Source organism: Panthera pardus, unplaced genomic scaffold, assembly GCF_024362965.1.
Source record: "Panthera pardus isolate Hobbes unplaced genomic scaffold, ASM2436296v1 HiC_scaffold_11, whole genome shotgun sequence".
Classification (NCBI taxonomy): domain Eukaryota; kingdom Metazoa; phylum Chordata; class Mammalia; order Carnivora; family Felidae; genus Panthera; species Panthera pardus.
Genome location: NW_026526666.1, coordinates 76,540,897 through 76,567,148, shown reverse-complemented (window position 1 = coordinate 76,567,148; position 26,252 = coordinate 76,540,897). Strand labels below are relative to the sequence as shown.

The 26,252-nt window shown below is 42.3% G+C and overlaps 1 protein-coding gene across 14 annotated transcripts in view; it reads left to right on the top strand.

Moving 5' to 3' along the window:
* MACF1 (microtubule actin crosslinking factor 1) overlaps positions 1-26,252 on the top strand; it is a 329,250-nt gene that overhangs the window by 14,269 nt on the left and 288,729 nt on the right. The window lies entirely within an intron of this gene.

Here is a 26,252-nt window from a genome sequence, read left to right as displayed (position 1 = left end):
GGGTTATATTAGCCGCCCTATTATCTGGAGGGAGGCGAGCCGGGGCGCTGCCTCCGGAGCCCCGGCGCGGTGGGGAGTTTCAGGGGAGGAGGAGGAGGAGGAGTCGGGCGCGAGGAGCCTCCCCGTCCGCTCCCCGTGCGGGGCTCCCGTCGCCGAGGCTCCGCCGGCCGCGAGCCCGCCCGGGGGCCCTCGCCCCCCTTTGTCTCCCTCAGTCTCCGCTCCGTCGCGTGGCGGCCGGGGTCGGTGAATGTGCACTTTTGGGGAGAGGCCTCCTCCCCGTCCAGCCCCGGGGGCTTCGAGCCGGTGGAGGCGGGGGTCTGCCGCGGCTCCCTACCCCCCCCTCCCCAACGGCTTGCGGTGGCCTCGGATTGCAGCCCGGAGGCGCTCTGGCTGAGCAGTCCCGCACACCAGTGCCTCCTGCAAGGTCTGGGTGTCCGCGAGAAAGTTTTGACAGGCGGAGGGGCTGCGGACTGCGGCTCCCCAACTTGTCCCCGGCCGCCCGGGGGTGCCCTTCGCGCGCGAGGCAGGGGTGGGAGGCCTCGGGAGCTGAGGGCCCAACTCCGATCTTTAACATCCCAGGCCGGCGCTTTGTGTGGCAGCTGTGCTTTCACAGACTGGGAGATTTCCCCCAGAAACTCCAGAGGCAGCACTTTCTCCTGCTTTATTCAGCGGGGCCCTTGTGACCGGGCCTCTAGTTTCTTTTCTTCGGAAGGAGAGGGAACTTCAGCTCCTATGACTGAATCCAGCATACTTGTTTACGACACCTACCCAGTGAAGGGAAACTAATGCAGAAGCTGTAAAACGCTCCCTCTTTTTCTTCCCTTGTGGCATTAGAGTTCTGCTGGAGAATGCAGCAGAAAAGAGAGGCAGAGAGAGACAGAAATGAAATGAAATGCTAAAAAGGGACCTGCTGAGGAGGTCTGCTTGTTCCCTTCTGCATCAGCTCCTGTAAGCTGTCCAGGTTTCCCTGCCTGCAGCAAGTTTTCTGTCAGCCCCCTGTGGTCTTTCTTTTTAAGAAATGTGGTTCATTTCAGAGCACAAAGAGGTTAGATTGTGCTGCTGAACTTCATTGAAAAACTGCTGCTAAGTGAATGGTTCCATTAAGTTTCCTTTGCAGGCTTTTGGGCAACCCGGCATTCTTTTTAGGCGGAGGATACTCTGGGCCTGTCTTGGGCTGTGACAGCTTTAAAAACTGGCAGGATTATAACTCGAATAAGTGAAGAAATCTCAGCACCTCACTGGATCGTATTACTGGTGGCCTCCAGCTGAAAGGAAGTTGGATTCCTAGGAAATGAAACTAGGAAAGAAGGGGGAAGTAGGGCTGGTTCCAGGAGGGGCCTCTTGTGCTCAGTCCTTTTAACTGGCTCACTTAGTTTGCCTTTCCTCTGAAGGATTTTGGTCAGGTGTATAGGAATTTGATCCTTTCCAGGCACAGATCTCTTTCTTGAGGGGAAGAATGAGTCGAAAATGGTTGGCCATAATAAATTAACTCGAGCTGTTTGAGTTGTTGTGCAGGCTGCTCTAGGATAGGTGCAGAATTTCTCTTCCCCCCCACTGCACCATTCTCACTGGGAAGTCTGGGTGGATTAGCATCCGGGCCTTTGTTACTTCGCTGTATGGAATTCTTGCATTTTCCAGATTTAGAAATCCCCTTACTGCCTTGATAGAACTCTTTACCTAAGCTGGAAACAGTGACTGGGAGTATAGTTTGGGAGAACAAAGACAGGAATTAGTTTTGGAGAGACTTGGGGAAATAGATATTGATGATGTTGGGGTTCTAGACTCTCATTGGTTGGCCACCAGATTAGTCGGAGCTCTCTCTCTGCTGCTGTTAATTTGTAGTCACTTCATTCTACAAATGAAACAGGATTTTGGTATTCAGAAGGAGAACTAAAGTTTTCAGCTGCATAAACTGTCCCTGGAAAGGGCAAAGGCTAGAAGGGAAGTGATGCATTTGTATTGTGAAGGGAATAGAGCAGTATGTATTGCAGCTGTATTAGGAATGGTTGTCAGGCATGGATTTTCCATAATTATGCCTGGCAACCATTTCCCTGTATGTTGGTAGTGAGCATGATTTTGGCAGGATTAGATGATTCAGCATGGACATAAACACTCTCTCTCATTTCCTAAGTATCCCAAAGGCTCTTTCAGAGCCTGACTGTCCAGCAAACAGGAGATATTAGATAATAACTCTCAATCCTAACATTTCAGAGTGGGTAGCAACCCACAGAGTCAGGGTATCGTTCTTCATTCTTTCAATCCTTCAACAATTAATAAAATATCTGTTACAAGTAACCCAGTGTTAGGCACTGGAGGTGTCAGAATAATGAATAAGATCTGGTTCCTGCCCTTGGTTATTCACATCTAGCAAAGGAAAAGACATATGCAAACAACCAATTATGATTCTATAAGTAGTAGAACAGAGATGTATAATGCACTGTGGAAGCAAGAGGAGGGATGAATATTTCCACTTGGGTTCATTGGGAGATTTGACAAAGGAGGTGACACTTGAGTGGGCCTTTAGGGATAAATGGGATTTAGTTAGATGGAGGAGGATGGGGAGGGGAGAAGGCAGGAATAAATATCACATGCAAAGGCTTGAAGGTACAAAGAGAATGGAGGGGTTTGAGGAATGGAATGTGACTAGTTGGGTATGACTCGAATTTTGGGAGCAGATGATACTGTAAAGGACTCAGAGTCAACTTATAAAGATTCCTTTATGGCTTTATTTCATGGGCAGTGGGGGAGTCAGTTATTGAAAGTTTTAAAAAAAGCGACAAGTATGCCAATTTTATTAATTCATAGTGGAGGACATACCAATCCAGTGATTGGAACACTTACATTGCAGTCTGAGGCACCCTTTTCCTTATACCATAGTGCTTATGAAGCTAATCAGATGGTTGCTTGGTACACATGGAAACAAAGGAAAGAGACATGTATTGTTTTGAGGAATATTTCATCCAGATGATTTGGGCCAGTCACAAAGTTTTCCTCTCGATAGATTGAGGTTGTTGTGAGCACCAAAGGAAACTAAGAATAGTCAGAGAGGGAGGAGAACCAGGATCTGACTCTTCCTGGGATAGGGACAAACTCTACGGAAGTAGCCAGCCACATATGGGCATAGTTTTAGGTTTTAGAGAAGAGGTTTAGAAACAAATACAATCAGGTTTCTGGTGGTTGGTTAAGCAGGAGGGTAATATGTAAGTTGGTTTGCGCAGAATTAGACTTTTGTGTTTTCACAAAGCCTTAAGGAGTCTTTACATGCCAGGCGCGGCAAAGAATAAGAGAGAACATTCACATTTCAACTTTGGTAACGTGGACTCTCTGGTACTTAAAAACGTCAGAGTTCTCACTAGGTGCCATGGGTTTTAAGAAGCTAGTTAGGACTGATTTTTGTTTACTTGTATCCCAAAAAAGAACTTACAGAACTCACTGTACAGAGAGGAGTGAAGGGTCTGTGTGTTATTTAACGTTCAAAACTAGCAAGGCAGCACAATATAGTAGAAAGAGACAAGGCTTTGAATTTCTTTAGCCTTGTGCTCCAGTCTGGTCCTGTATGACCTTGGAAAAGTTACTTAACCTGTAATCTGTGGGTTTCTCACCGTGAAAATGGGGATGATAATACTAACTCCTTGGGATTCATGAGAATGTAAATGAGCTATTGGCATGTATGAGGCCATTCACATTTAGAAAAACTTCCATGGAGATAATACTTTACTTTTTACAACCTAGTTTCATATTTCTTATCTTATTTGATCTTTATAATATTTTGTAAGGAAGGTATTATACACATGGATAAATTTAGGCATAGAGACTTAAATTACTGTCCAAGAGCCAGGATCCAAGACTTCTAGATGAAGGTTTCATATTGTATCGCAGAAGGAAGTTTTAAAATCAGAGCAGTGACTTGGGTTAAGTGAGATCATTGTGAAGATACTTTACTTATTTAAAGTTTATTTATTTATTTTGAGAGAGAGAGAGAGAGAGAGCATGTGCGCGAAAGTGCAGGGGAAGGACAGAGAGAGAGGAGAGAGAATCCCAAGCAGGCTCCGTGAGATCATGACCTGAGCTGAGACCAGGTACCTTTGTGAAAATACTTTATTAATATCATTGTTGTTAGTTTTTAGCCTCTGAGGGGTAGCCCTTAAATGGCATGTATTTCCAGATCTCTCAACTGTGGAGAATTTCTTTTCCTTTTATTATGGGAGAGGTTTCATGGTATGTAAATTACTTTGACATTGAGAAAAAACATTTTTTTAAGTAATTTCTATGCCCAGTGTGGGGCTCGAACTCAGGACCCCGAGATCAAGAGTGGTGTGTTCCATGGACTGAGTCAGTCAGGCACTCCCACTTTGAAATTTTTATACAAAAACAATGTAATGCAAAGTGATAAAGTTTTGTTAACACATTGGTTGGAAAATATATTCTGAGGCTTAGTATTGTTTAACTAAATGACTCTCTGAAGCAACCTCTTGGTTAAATGTAAACTCAGGTTTTAAGTTCCTTTTTAGAACATAGCCCTTGAATTGGAGTGGATAGCTTCTAGACAGAACAATAGAATAATTGCTACTTCTGGACATGGACACTGTTAAGTCAGAAAGTGAGTCAAGTCTGTCTGCTGGGAAATCACAAACTTTGGCCACATTCATGCTGTTGAAATCATAAAACGTGTGCATGTGCTAACAGTGCTTATGGGAGCTACTGCCTTCCTCTTGGGTTGGGCTTGCTTGGCAAGTGACATAATACACACCAGGGAAATGCATCTGCTGAGGCCTTATTATTCTGGTATGTTTCAGTGCCAATTTCAGGTTTTAGAGATGATGGTAGAAAGAAAGCTGTTCAGAGTGTACATTCCAAGATCAAAGTTCACAAGTAAATAATCATGGGTTGCAAAATGAATTTGTAGCATTTTTCTCAGTGGTCTTGAAAACACCCAGGCTCTCCTTTTACTAAATAAGGTTGGCCCTTTCAGCCTCTGGTAATTATAAGTTGAGCCATGTTGTGATGAGGTTGTGTGGTGTGCTACAGCTTCTCCTTTGTTCTTCATGATTTTGATTGGAGTGTGAGCCTCAGTTGTCTTGCTTCTACCCCGGGGTGTTTGCTCATCTCTGGCCTGGAGGAGCCCTTTCAGGTCTGTTAGCTTGGTGTGTAACATCTGAGAATGGTTATTTCAACTTTTATTTGGTTACTTTTAATAAAATATTGTTTTTAATTCCAGAACTTCTCAGTTCCTGGAATAAATTACAATGAATCTCTGATTCTTTGTCTCCAGCTTTCAGGGCTTTCCATAATTTGACTTACTCTGCATACCTAATTGTTGTTGTTTTTTTTTTTTTTTAATTTTTTATTTTTATTTTTTTTTAATTTTTTTTTTCAACGTTTTTTTTTTATTTATTTTTGGGACAGAGAGAGACAGAGCATGAACGGGGGAGGGGCAGAGAGAGAGGGAGACACAGAATCGGAAACAGGCTCCAGGCTCCGAGCCATCAGCCCAGAGCCTGACGCGGGGCTCGAACTCACAGACCGCGAGATCGTGACCTGGCTGAAGTCGGACGCTTAACCGACTGCGCCACCCAGGCGCCCCTCTGCATACCTAATTGTATCGACTGTTGTCCAGCACAGCTCTCTGCTTCTTGTGGGTAGGTCTCAGTATTCATTCCCCCTAGATTCTCATATCTGTCCCCGTGCCATTCTGTCCTCTCTTCCTGGAAGGCCCTTTACCTTTATCTTTGATTATTCAAATCTTACCTGTTTTGTTTTGTTTTTAAATTAAAGCTAAGCATGGGTCCTGTGTGCTCCATGCAGATTTCTCCCCTCACTTTTTCAGAAATTCATCTCTCCTTCCTTGATCTTACAATGTCTACCTTACAGTCTCTTAACCTCTATTCTGTTTTGTATTATTTTTGCATTGCCTCATGTCTGTTAGAATCGTTTCCCAATGAAATTTTATGCTCTTTCAGCGTAGGGACTTTTTATAACTTCTTTTGTAAGTGGTTGATTGGCAGGGAGTTTCTCTCAAGAGAGAAGGGGCAATCATATGAGTACTTTCAAGTCATATTTTAAAATAATTTTCTTTTCAAATTATAAAAGTAATATGTATATTTAATGTAGAGCATTGTAAAAAATACAGGAAAGTATACAGTTATAGATTATACACCTTCCTTATTTGTGTGTGTGTGTGTGTGTGTGTGTGTGTGTGTGTGTGTGTGTAGGGGGAGAATGGAGAGGGAGGCTGACCAACAGATAGATGTGCTCTGGCCAGAGAGAATGCAGTGCTCAAGGACAGGCCATCTGGGATCTGATACCCTCAGCTTGCTGTGGCTCCATAAATTTGTGTGGCAGTGTAAAAGTCTATTCTTATGGGGCACAAGCATTTATTTTTCTTTCTCTGTTCAAAATTTGCTTTCTTCTGCATAACCATGTGTCAGTCATCAAGGATGTGCCAGTGATCAGGGATGATTTGCCTATGACGAGTTAATTAATTGGTCAGTCAGTATCTTTCTTTTGGGCAAGGACCATGCCAGCTGTACTACTTACTGGATTCCCTCTTACCACAGCAAATTTCTATTGTGAATTTTGTTCAGAAAGGTAAACACAATTCCTTTGTGTTGATGAAAAGAATGAACTTGCTTGAAGGGTCTTTTGGAGCTCAGATGGTTTCAACCCTCAGTTGCGTTTTGGATTGAAACATAAAGGAAGGGATTTTTTTTTTTTTTTTGGCTGTACTTTTTAGTTTGTGAACAATAGTAAATAAGCTCACATTGTACCTACTCGTGCCTATAAGCAGATACTGTGTTGGGGAAAGTGGTGGTGGGGAGATGAGGGGCCACTGAGAAACATTAAAAGAATGATATGAGTGTGCCTGGGTGGCTCAGTCAGTTGAGCACCCAACTCTTAGTTTTGGCTCAGGTCATGATCCCAGGGTAATGAGATCGTGCTCCGTGTCAGGCTCTCCGCTGAGCGTGGAGATTCTTTCTCCCTCTCCCTCTCTTCCCCCACTTGTGAGCATGCAAGTAGAACACTGTCAAATAAAAATGAATGAATGAATGAATGAATGATATGGAGATTAGGGGTAGAGGGAGAGAAGGTCCTGAATGTTAAGATGAGGAACCATTATGAGATGGATAGGATTAACGTAGCAGTTGTGTAAATGATGGATGAGAGTGGAGCTTTATTCTCTAGGAGGTCACTCTTGTAACTGTGTCATGAGGTTAGATTAAGGGATGTTAAAGAGGAGAGGTGTATATTTGAGAGACATTTTGGGCAGGTACAGGGACTTAAGTTTAGATCCTAACATTGATAACTCTTTTTCTAGAAGATTTTGCCTGAAGAAAAAAAATTAACTACCCCTTATGCTAGGGTTATTCCAAAATAAAGGCCTCTTTTATCTTGTATAAAAATCTTTTGAAGATTTTACTCCATTTTGAACTTGTTAGATAGGGCTGTGCATTTGAACCTGTGACTCACAGTTGTGTTGCTGAGTCTTCTTATTTAAATTCATAATGCTGAGTGCCCCAGAATGACACTTCTACCCATTCTCTGGACAACCTTCATTGTATGCTTCCAGGAATACCAGCCAAGAATTGCACAAGAAATCCTCTTAAATGTCTTCTAAAATCTTCAGTTATATCTTGAACTGCTAATCTCCTAGGGTGTCAGGGGGCTTGTTTGGAGGATCCATTCATTCATTCGGAGTAGATATCCGAACCAGGTAGTAGGCAAAGTGTTGAAGAAACAAAGATATTGTCCTTGCGTCTCTGTGGTCTTACAGTCAAATGGGGAAAACCTTTTGGTAAACTGACAGTTACAGTCCATTTCAGGGAGTGCTATCAGGTAGATGCTGGTGTTAGGGAAGTGGAGGGATGTAGCCACTCTGGCCAGGGTGGGAGAGGGCCAGCCAGGGAAAGCATCCAAGAGGAAATGCCTGAGCTGTCACCTAAAAGATTCTGGACTTGGGGCCAGAAGTTCCGGTAAAGGGCATTCTGGGCAGCATGAACAAAAGTGAGTGGATGAGAGAGCTTGAGGAGAGGCAACATGGGGTATTAGTAAGGTCTGGGTGTAGGATGTGAGGGAAGGAGAAATGGGAGGAGGTGGGAAAGGTGGGAGGGCTTGAAGTGTTGAGGGGCTTTGTCATACTGTATACAATTTGGGCTTTATCCTGCGGGCTTTTGGGAGCCATTGAAGGATTTGGGGCAAGGAAGACTATGATTGGATTTACACTTTAGAAATATTTCCCCTCTGGCAGCAGTGTGAAGGAGGACTGCAAAGGGGCAGGGCTAGTGACCAGTTAGGAGGCTGTCATAATTTAGGCAGGACGTGATTAGAGTTTAAGGTTGTGGAAGTAGTAATGTACCCAAGCGGACAAGTCAAGAAATGGGATTAAGGGGTAAAATCCATGGGTTTTGATGACTAACTGAATGTGGTGTATGAGGGGAAAGGCAAGCACCTAGGATGACTTGGCAGGTTTCTGGGTTTAGGTTCTGTATGGGTGGGTGGGATCATCAACTAAAAAAGGGAGTATAAGAGGAAAAAGCTTATTTGCGGTGACTTGGCAACAGTGTTGGTGCAGGGGAAGATATGGAGTTAGTTTCTGTGTGTTGATGTCGAGGTGGTCTTTGGGATGCTGGGCAGAGGTGTCCTGCAGGTAAGGGGTGTAGCACTCACGCATAGATGTGTGATGAGTCAGTCATCAGCAATAGGTGAGTCAGTCATCAGCTTATAGAGTCCCAGGAATGGACAAGGAGATTGCTGGGAGAGTGTGTACTGTGAGAAGAGGTTTGAGGCAAAAATTCTGGGGAACTGCAAGGGGGGGGGAGGGGTGGTTTGGGAGCAGAAGAGGAGGATCTCCTGAAGGAAACTGGCTTCCAAAAGAGAGTGCCCAGAGATGCAGGAGGAAGAGAAGTAAATTCCAGAAACAGTCTGTGTTGCACAGTGTCAGATTATGAAGAAGTCAAGCAAGATAAGGACTTTTGGCTCTAGAATATGAAGGTCACCTTTACTGGAGCATTTCCAGTGGGGTTGTGGAAAGTGCAATCCCGAAAGCAAGCAGTGGGTTGGGAAGCAAATGAGGAGTGCAGACATGAAGTCCATGAGCCTTGAAACCTGGACATTGAAGAAACAGGAGGAAGGCATTCTAATTTTTTTTTTTTTTATGTTTATTTGTCTTTGACAGAGAGAGAGAGAGACAGAGCATGAGCAGGGGAGGGACAGAGAGAGAGGGAGACACAGAATCGGAAACAGGCTCTGGGCTGTCAGCACAGAGCCAGACACGGGGCTCGAACTCTCGGACAGTGAGATCATGACTGAGCCAAAGTCGGAAGCTCAACTGACTGAGCCACCCGGGCACCCCCATGGAGGAGGGCATTCTAAAGAGGGGGATGTCGGGGGTGGGCAGAGGAGGGAGTTTTGTTTGTTTATCGTGACACAGGAGAGATGTAAACATGTTTAAGTGCTGTTTGGAAAAAATCGGTAGAGAAAGAGAGTTTAGTAAAATTCGAAGAAGAGAGAATAATCCATGCAGGGTGGGTTCAAGAGTAAAAAGAGGAATGTGTCTGCTGAAAAAGATTATAGAGGGAGGAAGGCAAGAATACAGGTGGTTAGCTACAGGTGTAGGAACTGGAGGGAATTTTCTCTGATGGCTCTTATTCTCTCTTTGAAGTAAGGGATGGAGTGATCTGCTCAGAGGAGGGGCTGTGTGTTTGTGTGTGCGTGTGTGTTTGTGTTTGTGTATGTATGTGTACACACTTGCATGTGCATGTTCCTTCCCTCTAGCTGCAGGCGCTCTCAGTAACCTGAGTGTAGATGCCGAGAAGGCAGATAGGAGGATTGGTCCAGGATCAGTTTTCCAGCATAGGAGTGATGGAAGAACAAGTGGTCCTTGTAGAATAAGGGGTCCTTCCAAAAAATGTAACTGCTTGATTATTCATTGTTTGTATTGCTGTCTGGCTGGCTTGTGTTTTATTCCCCTAGCAAAATGATAAGCTTTTTCAGGGCAGGAATCAAATATGTAACTTTTGCATTCCTTTCTATCATTTAGTAAAGTATAGGCCAGAAATTGATTCATATATATATACATGTATAAAATATGTATGTGTATGTGTGTGTGTGTATACACACACACACACACACACACACACACACACACACACACGAGTTGACTTAATCTCACTTTAGTGGTCAGGGGCATTTTGATTCTTAACACAGAGGCTTTTCTTACCTTTGGTCTTTAATCCTCATCTTACTATCTGGTATGGAGAGAGCGGGGTACAATGGTTAGAGAGGGAATTCCATGCTTAGCTGTGGCATAAATCTCACAGGCTAGCTTCACTTATTCTCCCAGGGTAGTTGAGTTTAGAAACGTTTGTGCTTTCCATGAAGGCTGCAGGATTAGTATTCCCTAGTCTATTTAGACCAGGCTTGTGAAGACCAGGGTTCTTTGTAAGGCTAGACAGAGTGCCTGTTGTCTCCACAACATGCAACCTCCTCCTTGTTTATTTTGGCAGGCAGGCAGCGAACGTGATGGATTTGTTCTCATGACTCAGAGTCCTCCCTGCCTTACCTTAACAGGTTCCTTATAATCACTCCCTTTCAGATGGTGATAGTGTCCTTCAGCATTTATCTGACCTTTATGTCTAAAAAGAGTATTGGTTACCCTTTCCTTTGTCCTCGACTTGCTTGGTTTCTTCACCTTTAGTCTAGAGTGGAGGATATTTCCTAATGTATTAGGTCCAGCTCAGAATTGGCATTATGTGCATCCTTGGGCTGTTAATTGGCCTACTCCCCACAGTGTGCTTGTTTTCTGCTCCTTGTTTTGTAAATTTGGACTCTGTTTCAGATGAATTTGACATGAGTCACTCCAGGGAGTGGAAGGTGTGTCTCCACTAATTTGGAGAATCTTTGATCTTGTTTCAGTCCCTGGTTTGGCTTATCAGGTACAGTTTCTATGTCCCGCTAGAGGTGTGTATATCTGCTTGTGTCCCTTGCCTCTGGTTTCACTAGTGCAGTGAATGGTCCACTTCAGGGGATGCATGCCACTTTGCATGTATGGATTCTTTCTACTGTCCTTGTCATTGCTGGCAGCAGAAGTGCCTCTAAGAGCCTCTTTGAATGTAGCAGAGTATCTAACACTGAATAGAGTTCATAAACCCTCTGTCTGCCCTGTAGGACTTTACAGTACAGTAAACATTACAAATGACAAAAGACAATAAGGAATGTGTAAGCAGTTGAATAAATAATGGAAGGTCATTCCTCATTTAGCTACCATTTTCACAGTAGAACATATCCCAGAAAGAGACCTAGTCCTAAGGGAAAGGAGACCAACAGAGACAAAATCATCTTCTGTTCCAACTTGGATGGCAGGCGAGCTGCCCTCCATGGCTCCTTGATGCCGGGAAGTTTCTCAATAATGTCCTGTCTTGTCTCATGCAGGACCTTATTGCTGTGTTACCTTTCTTTGTGGCTGGGATGGGATCCTGACAGGGTCTCACTCTCCAGTGACCTGTAGCTGAAGTGGTAGGCAGGGAGAATATTCAGAAGACTTGTGTTCTCTGGTGCAATTATCTTTGTAACATTAGGAAGTGCATCCCAGACCTACTGCAAACGCTCCAGCCCTCGCAAACACCACAAATGAGCCATAAGCCCTGGGGTCAGGGTTGGGTTCGAAAGAAGCTGGTTTGGGCTGGTCTGGGACACCTCAAGGGTATAAGTATGTAGGACCCATCCCAGCCTCTGTTGGTTAGTTTCCCAAATGGAAAACAGGGACCAGAGTAGTTTAGGTGCTTTGAGGTCCTCACATCTTTCAAAGGACTTGTTCATTGTTTGTATTACTGTTACTGTTAACAAGTATGAAAACAGTATTCATGTAATACTGCCTTTTTAAGGAAGAATGGGGAACTGTCAGGGGCTGGAATTTCCCTCTACTGTCACTGTGAGAGAGAGGGAACATTAGATTCTCATCTCTTAGTCCTCTTCTTTCTGATCATCCTGTGGGTGGCTCCTGGAAAGGGGTGAGGCAGCTGAGGCCCTGGCAAGAATATGTTGTTGAGAAGGGATAAGAGGCAGTATCCAACATAGCTGTAGCACAGGTGGTATGTTAGCAAGAGAAGATAGATGTGGGGGCAGTATTCAGGGGGCTGGTAAAGGCAGAAAATATTTGCTGTCATCATTAGTTGCTTCCCTTTGCCTTTGCCTACATATGTTGTCTCACAGCAGAGCCAGAACCCCTGTGTTCTTTTGCTGTTCCTCCTTCTCCTTTTCTTGATTATATCTCATTTTCTGACTTATAAAGATGTGTAATACCCTTAATAGACTTGTAGTGATGTGGAAAGTTAAATAAAAAAGTTCCAGAGATTGAAAAGCTAAGTGGTGATTTGATTACAGTCTTTAAGTGTAACAAGTGTTTTTCTTACAATTCATCATAAACCAAAACTGCCTGGGAGCATTTGTTACTGTGTGTTTTGTTACTTAACTTTTGGTGTGTCTTTGTCTGAACTTCCCAACCTCATTGTGATCTTGTTGAAGGTGTAGGTTATAACGAATGAGATGTGTATGATGCACTTCATGAATTGAACCACTTTGCAAATGGTGGTGGTGGTTATATTTTCTTTGTATTTCCGGCAACTTCAGGCACCCCTCATGATGGGTTTTTGCATGTGGTTGTCCCACAGACAGCTGACGCTTGCTGTATCCAAAATGGGTGCCATCATCTCCATTCCTTCTTCCAGACCTGCTTCTCCTCCCGTGTTCCCCATCTCCATGACTGCCTTCCCCATCCACCCGATTGTTAAAGCCAGAAACCGGGGCTTCGTGTGTTCCTCTCCCTCATGCTGCCCAGGCAGTGAGTCTTTTATCAAGTCCTGTTGGTTCCATCTCCATCTCTCTCCGTCTGTCACCTCCTCCAGCCTCATGGCTAGTACACGAGCCCAGGGCCTTACTACTGTTGTGATTCCTTTTGACAACTTAACCCTTTTGTCCCCGTTGGTCTTTCTTTCACACTCCTACCTGGAAAAAAATCTTCAGAAGTACTAAACTAATCATGTCTCATGGTATAAGAGAAAATAGGTGTGGGGGCTGTGTTAAGGGGGATGATAAAGACAAAATATTTGTTGCTATCATGAACTGCTTCCCTTTGCCTACATATTTTGTCTAAGAGCAGACTTGGAACTCCTCCATTTATTTGTCTTCTTCCTTCCCCTTTTCTTGCGTACATCTCATATTCTGGTTTATAAAGAGAGATGCTGCTTGTAACCCCGCGGTGTTCCCATTGCCTATACAGTAAAGACCAAACATGCAACAAAAAGTTTATTCCCTGCCTGCTTCTTGCATTTTTCACCTTGTCAGGAAGAAGCTATGTCCAGTTGCCTTACCATGCCAGGCTGGAGAATGTCTCTGTGTGCCAATGTTGTTTCCCCTGCCTGGAATTTTTCTTTTACCTGTTAACCTCACCTGCCAGTAAATTCCAGTTTACCCTTAAACACAATTCAGACATTGTTACTTTTGGGAAGCCTTTCCTTACCCTTTCTTCTCACCTGGTTAATCTCTTTCCTCCCTGCTACAGTCTTCTGATATGCATATCACAGTGGATTGTGGTTTGGTTGGTTTTATGATTATATCCTCTACACACTTTAAGTTTTGTTCCCGAGCCTTAGCACAGTGCCTAGCACATATAGGTGCTGGAGAAGTATTTGGTGAGCGAAGATTGTGCACCCAGATTTGTTACAAATGTTCACCGCATGAAATCAGTCTACATAATACATAAGAGGATATGGCATTAAATACTAGTAGAAGACATTTCAGCGACTCCTGTTATTGGGGTAGTAGCATTAGTTTGTTAGAATGGTGTGCCATTTTTGCTCTTAAAGAATTTCAAGAAATAAAGCAGTCTCATAGATGGTTTAATTCTTCATTTGCTAAAGATAGGAAACTGAACCAGATGTTCTTTGGAGGATCCTTTTAGATCCCTGGCTCTTGAATCTGAATGTATGGCTAGCTTTCATCTAGGAGTCAGTATGAGCTGTTTCTGTGCTGAGTGCTTTGTGTATACTAAATATATAATCTATCCTTTTCAAGGGCCAAAGGCCAGTGTGTTACGGCAGATGGAGAATTCCACTGTGCAGACTATAATGTAGTTTTCTCATATGATCTTCTAAGTCCTATCTCATGAAATTTTAGAACTATATATGCCCTTAACCCCCCTTTCCCTTTTGGAATGTTATAGTTCTACTTCACCTTACTCTCGGAACTCCATATTCTACTTTGTTTATTGTCTCTCTACTAGAATGCAGCGTCATTGAGAGCAGAGATTTTTGTTGTTGTTGTTTGTTTATTAACAACAACCAAGAAGAGCATCCGACATATAGTAGATACTCAATAAATAATTGTTGAGTGAATGAACTACAAATGATCGGTTCAGCTCACTCTTCTTATTCCTTGTAAGGGAATGAAGTGAGGCATGGAAAGGGGCAATAACTGGCTCAAGGTCACGTAACTAGTTAGTGCGAAAGCCAGATCTCCTCACCAGGTGAATGGTGTTTTTTTCCATGAAATCATGCTTAATTGTAGTTGCATTTGATACTGATGTGCAGTATGGTCATAACTGTAACTGTGAGCAGAGTACGGGAGAGCAAACTAATGTGGACTGAGCCCTTACTAGATGCCAGGTGCCTTATCTCATGTAATCATCACAAATAGCATCCTATGGCAGTCCAGTGACATGGGTAGGTTTCACAGATGAGGAAACTGAGGCTTAAGGAACCTTAAATAACTTCCCTGAGGATCACACAGCTCATAAGTGGCTGAATTGGGTTTTGAACTCAGGCCTGATAAACCCCACTTGGCAATAGGCCTTTTTAACCTTAAGGGGCTGTATAATATTTTGAATTTGTGGTCTGAATTGCTTCAAGATTTGCAAGTCAGACTACTTTTGAAACGGTCTGATTTGAATGGCTCAAGTAGAATTGCAGAAATTGTTTACTTTAAGACAGCCCCATCTAACAGTGGGGTTGTGGGAATAGGGAGGAGTCTGTAGGGCTCTTGAGTAAAAAAAAAAAAAGAAACAACCCAATTCCGTGCTGTGGGTAGTGCTATATACCCCCACTCAGTTATATCACATATAGTTAAAGTTCAGACTTCCTTTTTAACCCAGGTATCCAGGACCACTATAGGAAGATGATTATGTCACACTCTTGTGCAGTACAGCTGCTTCTGAGTGTGTTTGGTAGTGCTCTTATGCCCCCAGAGCACAAAGACAATGCCTAAAATGTAGGACAGGTAGAGCAGGAGAGGAGTGAACCCAGTTGAAACTAGCTGTCTGTGGTAAGTAGGCAGACCATAATTACCTGTGTTGCTCAGAGACCTGAGCTGATAATGGGGATGGGGAGAGGTCACACCCATTCTTTGGAGAAATGATGGGAGTAAATAACTCTTAGTTTCCAATTTATTCCAGAATCATTTGCTCACCATTCAGAGTCACGGTGGTGATGTGGACTTTTGAGTTGGCACCTTGTCACCCCAATCATCCAAGCATAAGGTTAACTTTTTTTTTTTTTTCATTAGAGAGGTCCCCTTGGAAACCAGCCATTCATTTTCATCTCCCTGTTAGCTTCCTCTCAGGTAGCTTTGTGTAGCCTGCCTTAGAAAGGAGAGTAGGGACAGAACCAGGAGGCGAGAGGAAATTGATAGCAAGGTGGTAGAGAAACAAAGGATTAGGAGATTCCTCTGTCCTTTGGGAGTTTGGCCCTTTCAGGAGCTGATTGCTGAGATGGGAGTAGAGACCTGGGAGGAGAGGTGGTAAAGGGAAACAGAATAGTGTGGCACTCCGTGGTCCTGGGAGGACCTGCAGCATCTGCAGCATCTGGGGGCTTGTTAAAAATGCACAACGTTAGGCTCCGCCCCAGATGGCTGAGTCAGTTTTCATTTTTGCAAGATTCCCAGATGATTCTGTGCACATGAAAGTTTAAGAAGCGCCAAGTTGGTGATTAAGTGGTTCAGTGCAAGGGACTTTGGAGTCAGACAGACCTGGGATTGGAACCTGGTTTGACTATTTACTAGCTGTGTGACCTTGTGTAAATTATTTAACCTCTCTGTGCTTCGGTTTCTCATCTGCAGAATAGGGGAACTCTCTAACTTGTAGGGCTGTTGGGGAGAGCAAATGAAATACTAGTGCATTTTTCAATTGATGATAGCTTAGATTTAATGAAATTTAGTAATGTCTGTAACATACCAGATACTGAGCCTGGCACAAAGTAAATAATAAGTGTTATTACTAATAAGTTAGTGAAATTTATAGGAATAAAGAGCCTTTCTCTCTCTCTTTTCTCTCAGTACATTTGTCTGCAATTTTATAAAAGTGTAGTCAGCATGTATATATTCTTTGGTGTTTTGCTTAGCATTATTTAATAATAGCAATTGCAACAGTGGTAGTTAACACATATAGTGCTTAATGTGCCAGGCACTATTTTAAGTACTTTATATATAAATTCATTCAGTCCTTAGAGTAACCATATGAGAGATGTATTATTATCTCTATTTTCAGATGAAGAAATAGAACAGAGAGGTTGACTTGCCCAAGGTCACACAGCCAGTAAATTGCAGAGCTAAGATTTGAATTGAGGTGGTCTGATTCTAGCATCCATGCTCTCTATTTTCATGTACTGCCATTGTTCTCAAATTTATGTGGTGTAATGGAAATCAGAAGACTTGGGCTGGATACCTGACTGCCACTAGCTTATTTGTACCTTGGTCACGTCATTTTACTTCTCTCAGCCACTTTCTGTACTGTAAAAATGGGAGAGTTAGACATGATTGATAAGGTCTCTTCATTGATTCATTCAACACATAGTGATTAAAATAGAAATTTTGGTAGAAAATCGTATCTAGGGAATTGGTTCAAAAGTACTTGTTCAAGCAGGTTGGTGTAGTTAAGAACAAGGGGTTTCAATCTAGGCTCCGCCACTTCCTGGCTTTATGGTGTTTGGCAACTTAACCTTTCAAACACTGATTTCTTCGTTAGTAATGGGGAGAATAGTTCATACCTTGCAGGGATGTTGTTAAGTTTGAATAAGATGATGTGGGTTGGCACCTAGCATATGTGAGGCATATGGTGGATCATCAACATACGTGAGTTCTCTTTCCTTCTTTCTGTTCATCCAGGGATGGTTAGGAAAGCAGATATACCAGATTCAGAATTAGAATCTGTCTTGGTCCTAATGTGTTTTTTCCTTAATGGTATTCTCACTGTTAGGAGATGAGAAATAGTAGAGAAAGAGGTGCACATATAGCCAGGTACTGTCATTTAAAAATAACCCACCTTTTGATTTTAAATTAAAATTCATTTAAAAATATATAGTCTAGGGGCACCTGGGTGGCTCAGTCGGTTGAGCATCTGACTTGGGCTCAGGTCATGATCTCACAGTTCGTGAGTTCGAGCCCTGCATCCGGCTCTGTGTTGACAGCTCGTAGTCTGGAGCCTGCTTTGGATTCTGTGTCTCCCTCTCTCTCTGCCCCTCCCTCGCTTGTACTCAGTCTCTCTCTATCTCTCTCAAAAATAAATAAACATTAAAAAAATTTTTTAAAATAAAAAATAAAAATAGGTAGTTTATAATAGGATAATCAAAAAAAACATGACATGTAATTTTCCTGGGGTTGCCATAACAAAGTACCAAAACCAGGGGGCTTAAACAGTAGAAATGTATTGTCTTACAGTTCTGGAGGCCAGAAGCCTGAAATCAGGGTGTTAGCAGGATTCATTCCTTCTGAGGGCAGTGAGGAAGAGTCTGTTCCAGGCCTCTCTCCTAGCTTCCGATAGCCTCAGAAGCTCTTTAGCTTGTAGCTGGTGATCTCTGTCTCTCAGGTTTCACATCATTTCTGTGTCTCTGTGTCCAAATTTTCCCTTTTTATACAAATCCAGCCTGATATTGGGTTAGAGTCTATCCTAATGACCTCACCTTAGCTGGATCAATTTTAAAGGCCTTGTTCCCAGATAAAGTCACATTCACAGGTCCTAGGGGTTAGGACTTTAACATCTTTTTGGGGACACAATTCAACCTATAAAAACAGAAGTTCAGCTGCTTGCTTACCTGAAGAGAGGAGTATATGTGAAATTAGCTTTTGCTGGTCTCTTAAGACTTATTACCAGGATTTTCTCAGTAGGGACACAGGAAGAGTTCAGGTTTAATCCTGGTCTTGCTAATTCTGCTCTTTGGTTTTGGCTACATATAGGAAAGAGCTGAGATGGACCTGGTTTTGTAGCTTCCATGGGTGATGTTTCACTTTTATGGGCCGAATGGATATTACTGTTATTAGTAGTAATAATAATAAAGTCCCATTAGTTGAGTTTTTACTGTGTGCCAGGGACTATGTTAAGCACTTTATATATATTATACCATTTAATTTGCAGAATGGCCCCATGAAGTTGATATTATCATCACTCCTTTTACAGAGGGGAAAATTGGGGCTCAGCTGGTGAAATAACTTGCCCAAGGTCACAACTAGGAAATGGTAGAGCAGGCATTTGAATCTAGCTCTGTGAGACTGCAGAGCTCCAGCTCTTAACCCTTAAACTTTGCCTTCACTTCCTTGAATACAACTGTCTGGCCCCAGTCTCTTTTTCTCTAAAAACTCCTGGTTCTGGAAGCATGCTGACTGAAGGGGTCAGGGAGGTGACCTTTACTTGCATTCTTGTGAGCTCTTATTGTTTGTGAGTGGGAAAGGGAGTGTGACTTCAGCTGACACTTTTTACCAGTGGTTTAAGACTTGTCAAGGGGCCCTAGTCAGGTGTGGGACATTATGAGTTCCTTTAAAATAAAAATACTGTCCTAGAACCAAAGAGGAAAAAACATAGTTCGATTATGTTTGTCTAATTCTATTGTTACTACAGAATTACACATGCTCATTGTAATAAATTTAAGCAGTACAAAAAAAGAGTAAAAGTTCTCTTTTCTAGTATTTCTATTTCTCTACTTTGTCTGACTGGTCAGGGTAACCAGTGTTGAAGGTTTAGTCTGTATTCTTCCAGCTTTTCCCTTGCTAATCTTATTTTGGAACTGCCCTCTTCCCTCCTTTACTCCTTCCTATTGGTCACATCTCCTCTTGTCCCATAGCCTTACCTCTTATTTATTTTTGTTGCCATATATCCGGCTTACTTTTGGGTGCCCATTGGTACTTAGGATTTATGCGTTTGCCAGAGCCACCCTCTTTCCTGAAGAGTCTTTCCCCATCTCTCCTAGTGAAATCCTACTTATTTGTGGAGCTCGGCTCAAGTCCTCCTTTTCCCTTTAATCCTTTGTAAACCATACTAACCTGTGATCACTCATTTTGCTTCTGAACTCATAGAGTTAACTTAGAAACTTAGACTACTCATTTGCCCTTTGACCATGTAATGTATCGTCACTGGTATTTTATTATTTGCATTTTAACTTCCCACATATTTGCCCAATTAGATGTGCTCCTGGGGCTCACAGATTATGATTTATTCTTCTCTCTATTCCTTATTTTGCCTAGCACAGTGCCCTAATGTTAGCAAGTATTCACTAAATGTTGATGTGGTGAGATCTTAATATTTAACATCCATTTAAAGATCAGGTGCTCAGAGCTGGAAGGCTGAGGAACACTTAACTGATGACATCATCTTGCCTGCCTGTCAGGATGGGGTGTGTGCCACTGAGAGGAGTATCGGCAGATGAAATACTTGTGCAACAGGTTCTATTTCCTCCTCTGGTGAATGGGATTAATACTTCACATTGGGGAAAAGAGATAGTAAGTGTAGGAGGAGGGCTGACAAGGGAATGGAAGGGAGGATGCTACATTGTTAGATATAGGGATATGGCTTTATTAAAAATATAAATAAAAGGATGGTGTAATGCAGAGAGAAGCTTCTTGGAACCAGTAGGCTGATTAGACAAGCAAGCTTCTCTGGTGCAAACCAGTTATTAATTGCCATTTATTTTCTTTGCAATAAAACTGTACCGCCCAGCAACTTTCTCATTAGGGTGAGTCTGGAGTAAGGGCTTAGTTTAGGATTATGAAATCTAAGAGAGATGCAGGATAGTTACCAGGTTAAAGGATGGGAATATTCCTTTCTCTTGTTTGTCTTATCAGCCCTATACCTTACGGGTTGCCAAGATCCCTCTGCATTTGCTAGTAGGGGTTGCTACCGGAGTGATGTAAAACCTCTTATTTCCACACCTGCTACTTCCTTTAGCCTTATCTTGCTTTACTGATGCCCTTCTACCACATACACTAGATTTGTCATCTTTCCCATCTGTGAGGCCAAGGTGTGCAGTGGACCACCCTTCATTAGCTGTCCAGATCTTGATGGTAATCTGCCTTTCTATGCTCCACTCCTCTGCCTTCCCCAAATAGTAGGAAAGTGGAGAAAAGGAAATGGAATGTGATTGTATTAAGTCCTCTGTGGCCTAGAGGGCAAAATGTTTTGATTGCTTGATTTAGGGGTCTTGGGGTCTCCTAATATGAAGATCTATTCTTTTGTTGATGGAAGGGCATCACTCCATTCTTCATTCTTTTGCTCTGAGTCATATGGACCCAAAGAAAGATTTGTACTGGGGAGTTGGTACTTGTCCCTGAAAGGGAAAAGACCACTCTTTGACTTGATTTTTTTTTTTTTTTCTGTTGTAGGATATCTCATTATCCTAAGATCAGAATTAATGGTGTTTTGAACAGAGTATGAATATATGAATATATCATTATAATACATTTATAATGATTGGGCTTTGGGTTTTAAAAACACTCTTTTTAGGGGTGCTTGGGTGGCTCAGTCGGTTAAATGTCCATCTCTTGATTTTGGTTCAGGTCAAGATCTCAGCATTCGTGAGTATGGAGCCTGTTTGGGATTCTCTCTCTTCCTCTCGCTCTGCCCCTCCCTCACTCTCGCGCCATCTCTCTCTCTCTCAAAATAAATAAACTTAAAAAAAAAAGAAAACATTAAAAATCCCCCACCCTTTTTTAAGTACATTGTTTTAGGTTAGGTGCCTCCCTGCTCTCTTTGGGATTATTTAGCTGCCGACTAATCTGGAGGGAGTAACAGTGCCAAATGACTTTTTGTAGATCGTTAAACATTGTGACGTTACTGAGACTATCTTGGTCGGGAGAGTTTTGGTCCACAGGAATAAGGTGATGTCTACTTCTTTCTCTCCTTTCAGATAAATCCTCCTACGTGTCCCACTCTCTGGCTCTGGGAGGGATGATGGGGTGGTGGGGGGGGATTTAGTACATTCATCACATTGTTCAGGTCCTTTCCTGGGTGCGGTCCTGCAGAGCTTCCTCCAAGGGCTGACTCAAGAGTTCTCTTCCATTGTGGCGGTGTTCTTGTTTTTACACGTTGTACCAATTTACAGCCTTGGCATTTTGGGCAGCATCATTTGGAGGTGTTAAGTTGAGAATGAAGAAAGTAGAAATATTTTCAGAAGTTTCTTGAGAGAAAGGTTCCTTTCACTGGCACTAAATCTCTGTAGATGCTATGGCTCAAGGGCTAAAGAATTGTAAGCATATGCTCTTCTTTTTTGTTGTCCCCAGTTCCTCTGAATAACAGTTATTTGTTTGTCTTTCTGTCCTCCATGAAACTGAGCATCTTGAGAGCTGGGATGGAGTCTTACTCATCTTTATGTCCCTGATATTTAACAGTGCCCAACTCAAAGCGCTTATAAATGTATGTTGAGTTGAATGAATAGTCGAAGGAAGCTTTAAAGGCATTGACTGCAGACAGATGCATGCCTAGCATGTTGAGTCTGGAGACATTAGTATAGAGTGGAGATGGATAAAGAGAAGAATTTTTGTGGATAGGACACAGAGAATTTTCATTCTTAGGCAAGAATTTCTGGAGAAATACTTGTCTTGTAGTTTTCCTTCATGTGAGAAATCATTTAGAAGTTATGAGTGTTAGTAACATCTGACTAGCTAATGACCTTGGGCAAGACTTCTTCTAGTCACTGTGACCTTTGTAAGTAGGGACTAAAGACACCTACCTGCCTGTGCCTCCCAAATGGAGGGATTCAGCAAAGGGAGGGGCTCAGGATTAGATTGGGAGTGGGGAAAGAAAGCTTTGAGCCCCTGCTAGCCAGGCACTGTAGAAATATAAAGCTGTTATTATGATGATCACTGTTGGCGAACAAGAAAGTCTCAACCTCTTGTGTGCTGTGTAACCCACACCCAGCCAACAACCTCAGATTGGGTGGCTGTAGACTTGAATATTGGGATCACTCATGGCTGTTGCCAAATGCCCCTTGTGGTTTCTCTGAGTCCTGTGCAAACATTGCTTTTTGGCTCTTTTCCTTCTGTCCAACAGCAAAGAATAGGAAGTTTGTGGAGATGTGCTTTTTGGTTGGCATTTGAGCATGGGATGCCTTTATTTTTCCCTTTTAACTACTAAATATCCTAACTAGTAAAGAGCTATAACAAGATGGGCCAGGTTTGGACATTCTTACCTAGGGAGTGACTGAAGCCTGAGGGGAACTAGGCTTTGCACAACCCTGTGCCTTGAGAAGGGAGCAGTTGTTTCCCTGAGAAAGGCTTGGATCCTGATCAGCTGATTTCCTGTCTCTACTGGGATATGATTCCTCCCCCTTCCTTCTGGAAGAAGTGGATATTTTCTCATTTCCTGTTTGATAGCATATTTTCTGAGTACCAGGAGACACTTGCTGACTATAAATCAGTTGGGATGTGGGCTGGGAGGGAGGCTGCTTTTGTTTTCAGCAGAGTGGCTTTTGTTTGAGGAATTCAAAGCCTATACATGAAGCCAAGCATCCTCGTCCCCCTGGCAGAGACACGGGACCTAAAGGGTTTGTTTTGAATCCCTTTCCTACCTGACCTGTGGTGATAGAGTCCCATCTCCCACTTGGATAAGAAGAGCTTGGTCCCTCATGGGGACCTAGCTGTGGATCCCACTCTCACCACATCCTCTGCCTGAATCTGCTGGGGAGGCACTGTTGTCTCTGGTGGAAGTGACCCCACCCTTGGAATGGAACCTAGCAGGATGCCCCTTTGAGCCCTGACAGACACAGCCTGGACGGGAATCTGGCTCTCCAGATTTCCTGTCATCCGTCCTTAGGAGCAGACCCTGTAGCTTCCTCTCTGCTGGGTGGGAGCTGGTGGTTCCGGAGCAGCGCCACCTGTGGACCCACACAGCAGCTTCTGTGTTCCTAACCAAGAGCTGCCTGCCCAATCCTGACTGGCCTGTTCCCGATCCATCTGGAGTGAGAGCAGAGGACTAGAAGAGAGGACTGGGGAGGAAGGCATCACGATCCACTTTGCTTGTAGCAGAGCTCTGCTTAGTGTTTGGGGAGCTGGAGTTTAATTTTGCAACATACTAATTCTTAGATTTTTTTCCTTTTTGGACCTTGGAGAAGTCCTTAAAAATTCTTACAAAATAAGACATTGCTTGGTAGGTTATGAGAAAAGTCACTTTTAGGTTCTGTGGTAACAGAACTTTTTCTAGTTTGCCAGGGTTTTACATGGCTGGGTAATTGGTACGTTTAAAGTTCTTGGAGATCATCAGAGAAAGAACAGTCTTATAAATAGAATCAGTGAGCCTGTGCCTAACTTTTAACAGTAAATTTGTCCTTTTGTTGCTGACCGTGTGCCCTTTCTCCTTGCTCAAGGGATTTTCTGGTTTGGGGCTGTTTTACAGTATCAGATAAATTTCCCTGTGGGGTAGAAAGCAGTATCTTGCAGTGGAAAGGATATAGGCATTGGAATCATGGTTCTGCTACTTACTACCTCTGTGACTTTGGACAGTCACTTAGCCTCTCTGAGCTGTGCGTGCTTTTTCTATTTCCTCAGTAGCAAATGTTGGTGATAGTAACTATCTTGCAGGATTTTTGTAAAGGTTAAATGAATGCATGTAAAGCTTGTTGCTTGGTACATAGTGGGTATGTAATTGGAGTCTTTATTAGAAAGAGTCATAATAGCAATATGATTTTAAAAATTGTGGTAAAATATACATAACAAAATCTACCACTTTAATCATTTTTTCCCCACTTTAACAATTTTTAAGTGTACAATTCAGTGCCATTAAGTACATTTACACTGTTGTGCAGCCATTACTACCATCCATCTCCAGAACTTTATCTTCCAAACTTAAATTCCATACCCATTAAACAATAACTCCTCATTCCCACCCAGTGCCCCCAGCCCCTGGCAACCACAATTCTACTTTCTGTCTCTATGAATTTGACTGCTCTAGGTACTTCCTTTTTTTTTTTTTTATTCAAAAAAATTTTTTTAATGTTTATTTATTCTTGAGAGAGAGACAGAGCCTGAGCGGGGGAGGGGCAGAGAGAGAGGGAGACACAGAATCCGAAGCAGGCTCCAGGCTCTGAGCTGTCAGCACAGAGCCCAGTGTGGGGCTTGAACTCACAGACTGTGAGATCATGACCTGAGCTGAAGTCGGATGCTTAACCGACTGAGCCACCCAGGCGCCCCTTGGTGCTTCCTATAAATGGAATCATATAATATTTATTCCTCTTGAAACTGACTTACTTCTTCATATAATGCCTTCAAGGTTCATCTGTATTGTAGTATGTGTCAGAATTTTATTCCTTTTTAAGGCTGAATAATCTTTTGTATGTGTATACCACATTTTGTTCATTCATTCATTCATTGACGGACATTTGGGTTGCTAACAATGTGATTATTATTTTTCATATTAATATTGTTGGATTGATTCCCTACAGTTAGAGGTCCCTAAGCTGAGATGAAGAGGATGAAGTGAAGAGAGATATCACTGTTTTTGTGTTAATTTCATTTCTCTGGGTTTTGGTTCTGGGACCTATTTTTGGTAGGAGTCTGGTGGATGATGGTACCCATTTTGATAGTAGCCTGACATATGATGGATCCATTGGAGCCCACACAGAGGGTCCAGGCATGGCAGAGCTCTAGGGGGAAAATTGCTTCCTAATCTAATTTTTCCAAAGATAGAGTGCTTTGTAGTGCCTGTGGCTTACCAGCTTTGCCTACCTTCCTCTCTCCTCTGCTCTTACTATGAATGGGATTCTTGCTGTTACAACATATCTAGGTTCTCTTTTTTTTTTAAATAAGATTTTATTTTTAAGTAATCTTTACACCCAATGTGGGGCTTGAACTTACAACCCCAAGATCAAGAGTCCCATGCTCTATGGACAAATCCAGCCAGGCACCCCTAGACTCTTAGTTTGTTTTATTTAAAAATTAAAAAAAAAATTTTTTTAATGTTTATTTTTGAGAGACAGAGACAGAGCATGTTTAATTCTATGTTAAGTTAATAAAGATTACATTTAGTCTTATTCAGTTATGATTGCATAAGTATGTATGACTAAAGAATTATGTTTATGCTTTGTGAAGGCCACTACAGGAGAGGATCTAAAAATGAATCTAAAAACATAATCTATTTTAGAGAAACATAGCTGAAATACAAAGGACAGTAGGGGGCACTTGTATGACAGTGGAGTAAAGACATGCACAAGAGTTTTCAGTTTGATTTTTGAACTTTAACGTGTTGGGAAGTTAATATTTTTTTCCTTATGTTTTCTTTATGAAAACTGACAGTTGGATTTGAAATATAAAAATATTTGGCATGATCAACAAGTTTATTTACTCTGTCAACTAAAAATGGACTTTCTTTAAATTTTTAAAATTTATTTTCTTACTTTCAGTTACTCTTTGACAAGATACTAGGTTAAACATTATTTCATTTAATGATTTCAACATATAAAACTTTAAAAATTTGTCTGAAACAATCTATTGGAAGCCTCAATTTCTGTATCGGCAAATTCTTACTACTGTAGATTATGTGATACCTGTCACTCAAGGATCTTGATCAAATAATTTGTTGTACAAAATCAATGAGTGAAAACAAAACCAAAACAAAATGAATGTACTTTATATTGTGTGTGAATAGAGGTACCAACAAACACTTGAGAAATGGCTAAAGGGTTGAACCCTTTGCTCTTCATTTTGTAGCTGGTGTTAGATGAACATAGCTTTCTCTTATTTGAATAATGATGTCGAAAGGTCCTAAAGGCCAAAACAATTAGTTGTGAGCAGTCCTTCTCCTGAATTCCCTATGAGCAGCTTTGATGGGGAATAACAGTATCATTTTCAGATTGGCCCGTGCACAAACTACATAATTAGAGGTATTCCATTTTCCACACATACGATATAGCTGGCTCTTAATCAACCCTTGAAAATGGAGCAGAGGGCGTGCTGAGTACCCAGACTCACAGATAAATCCTAAAACTAATTTTAACCAACTGTTCTATCATTAC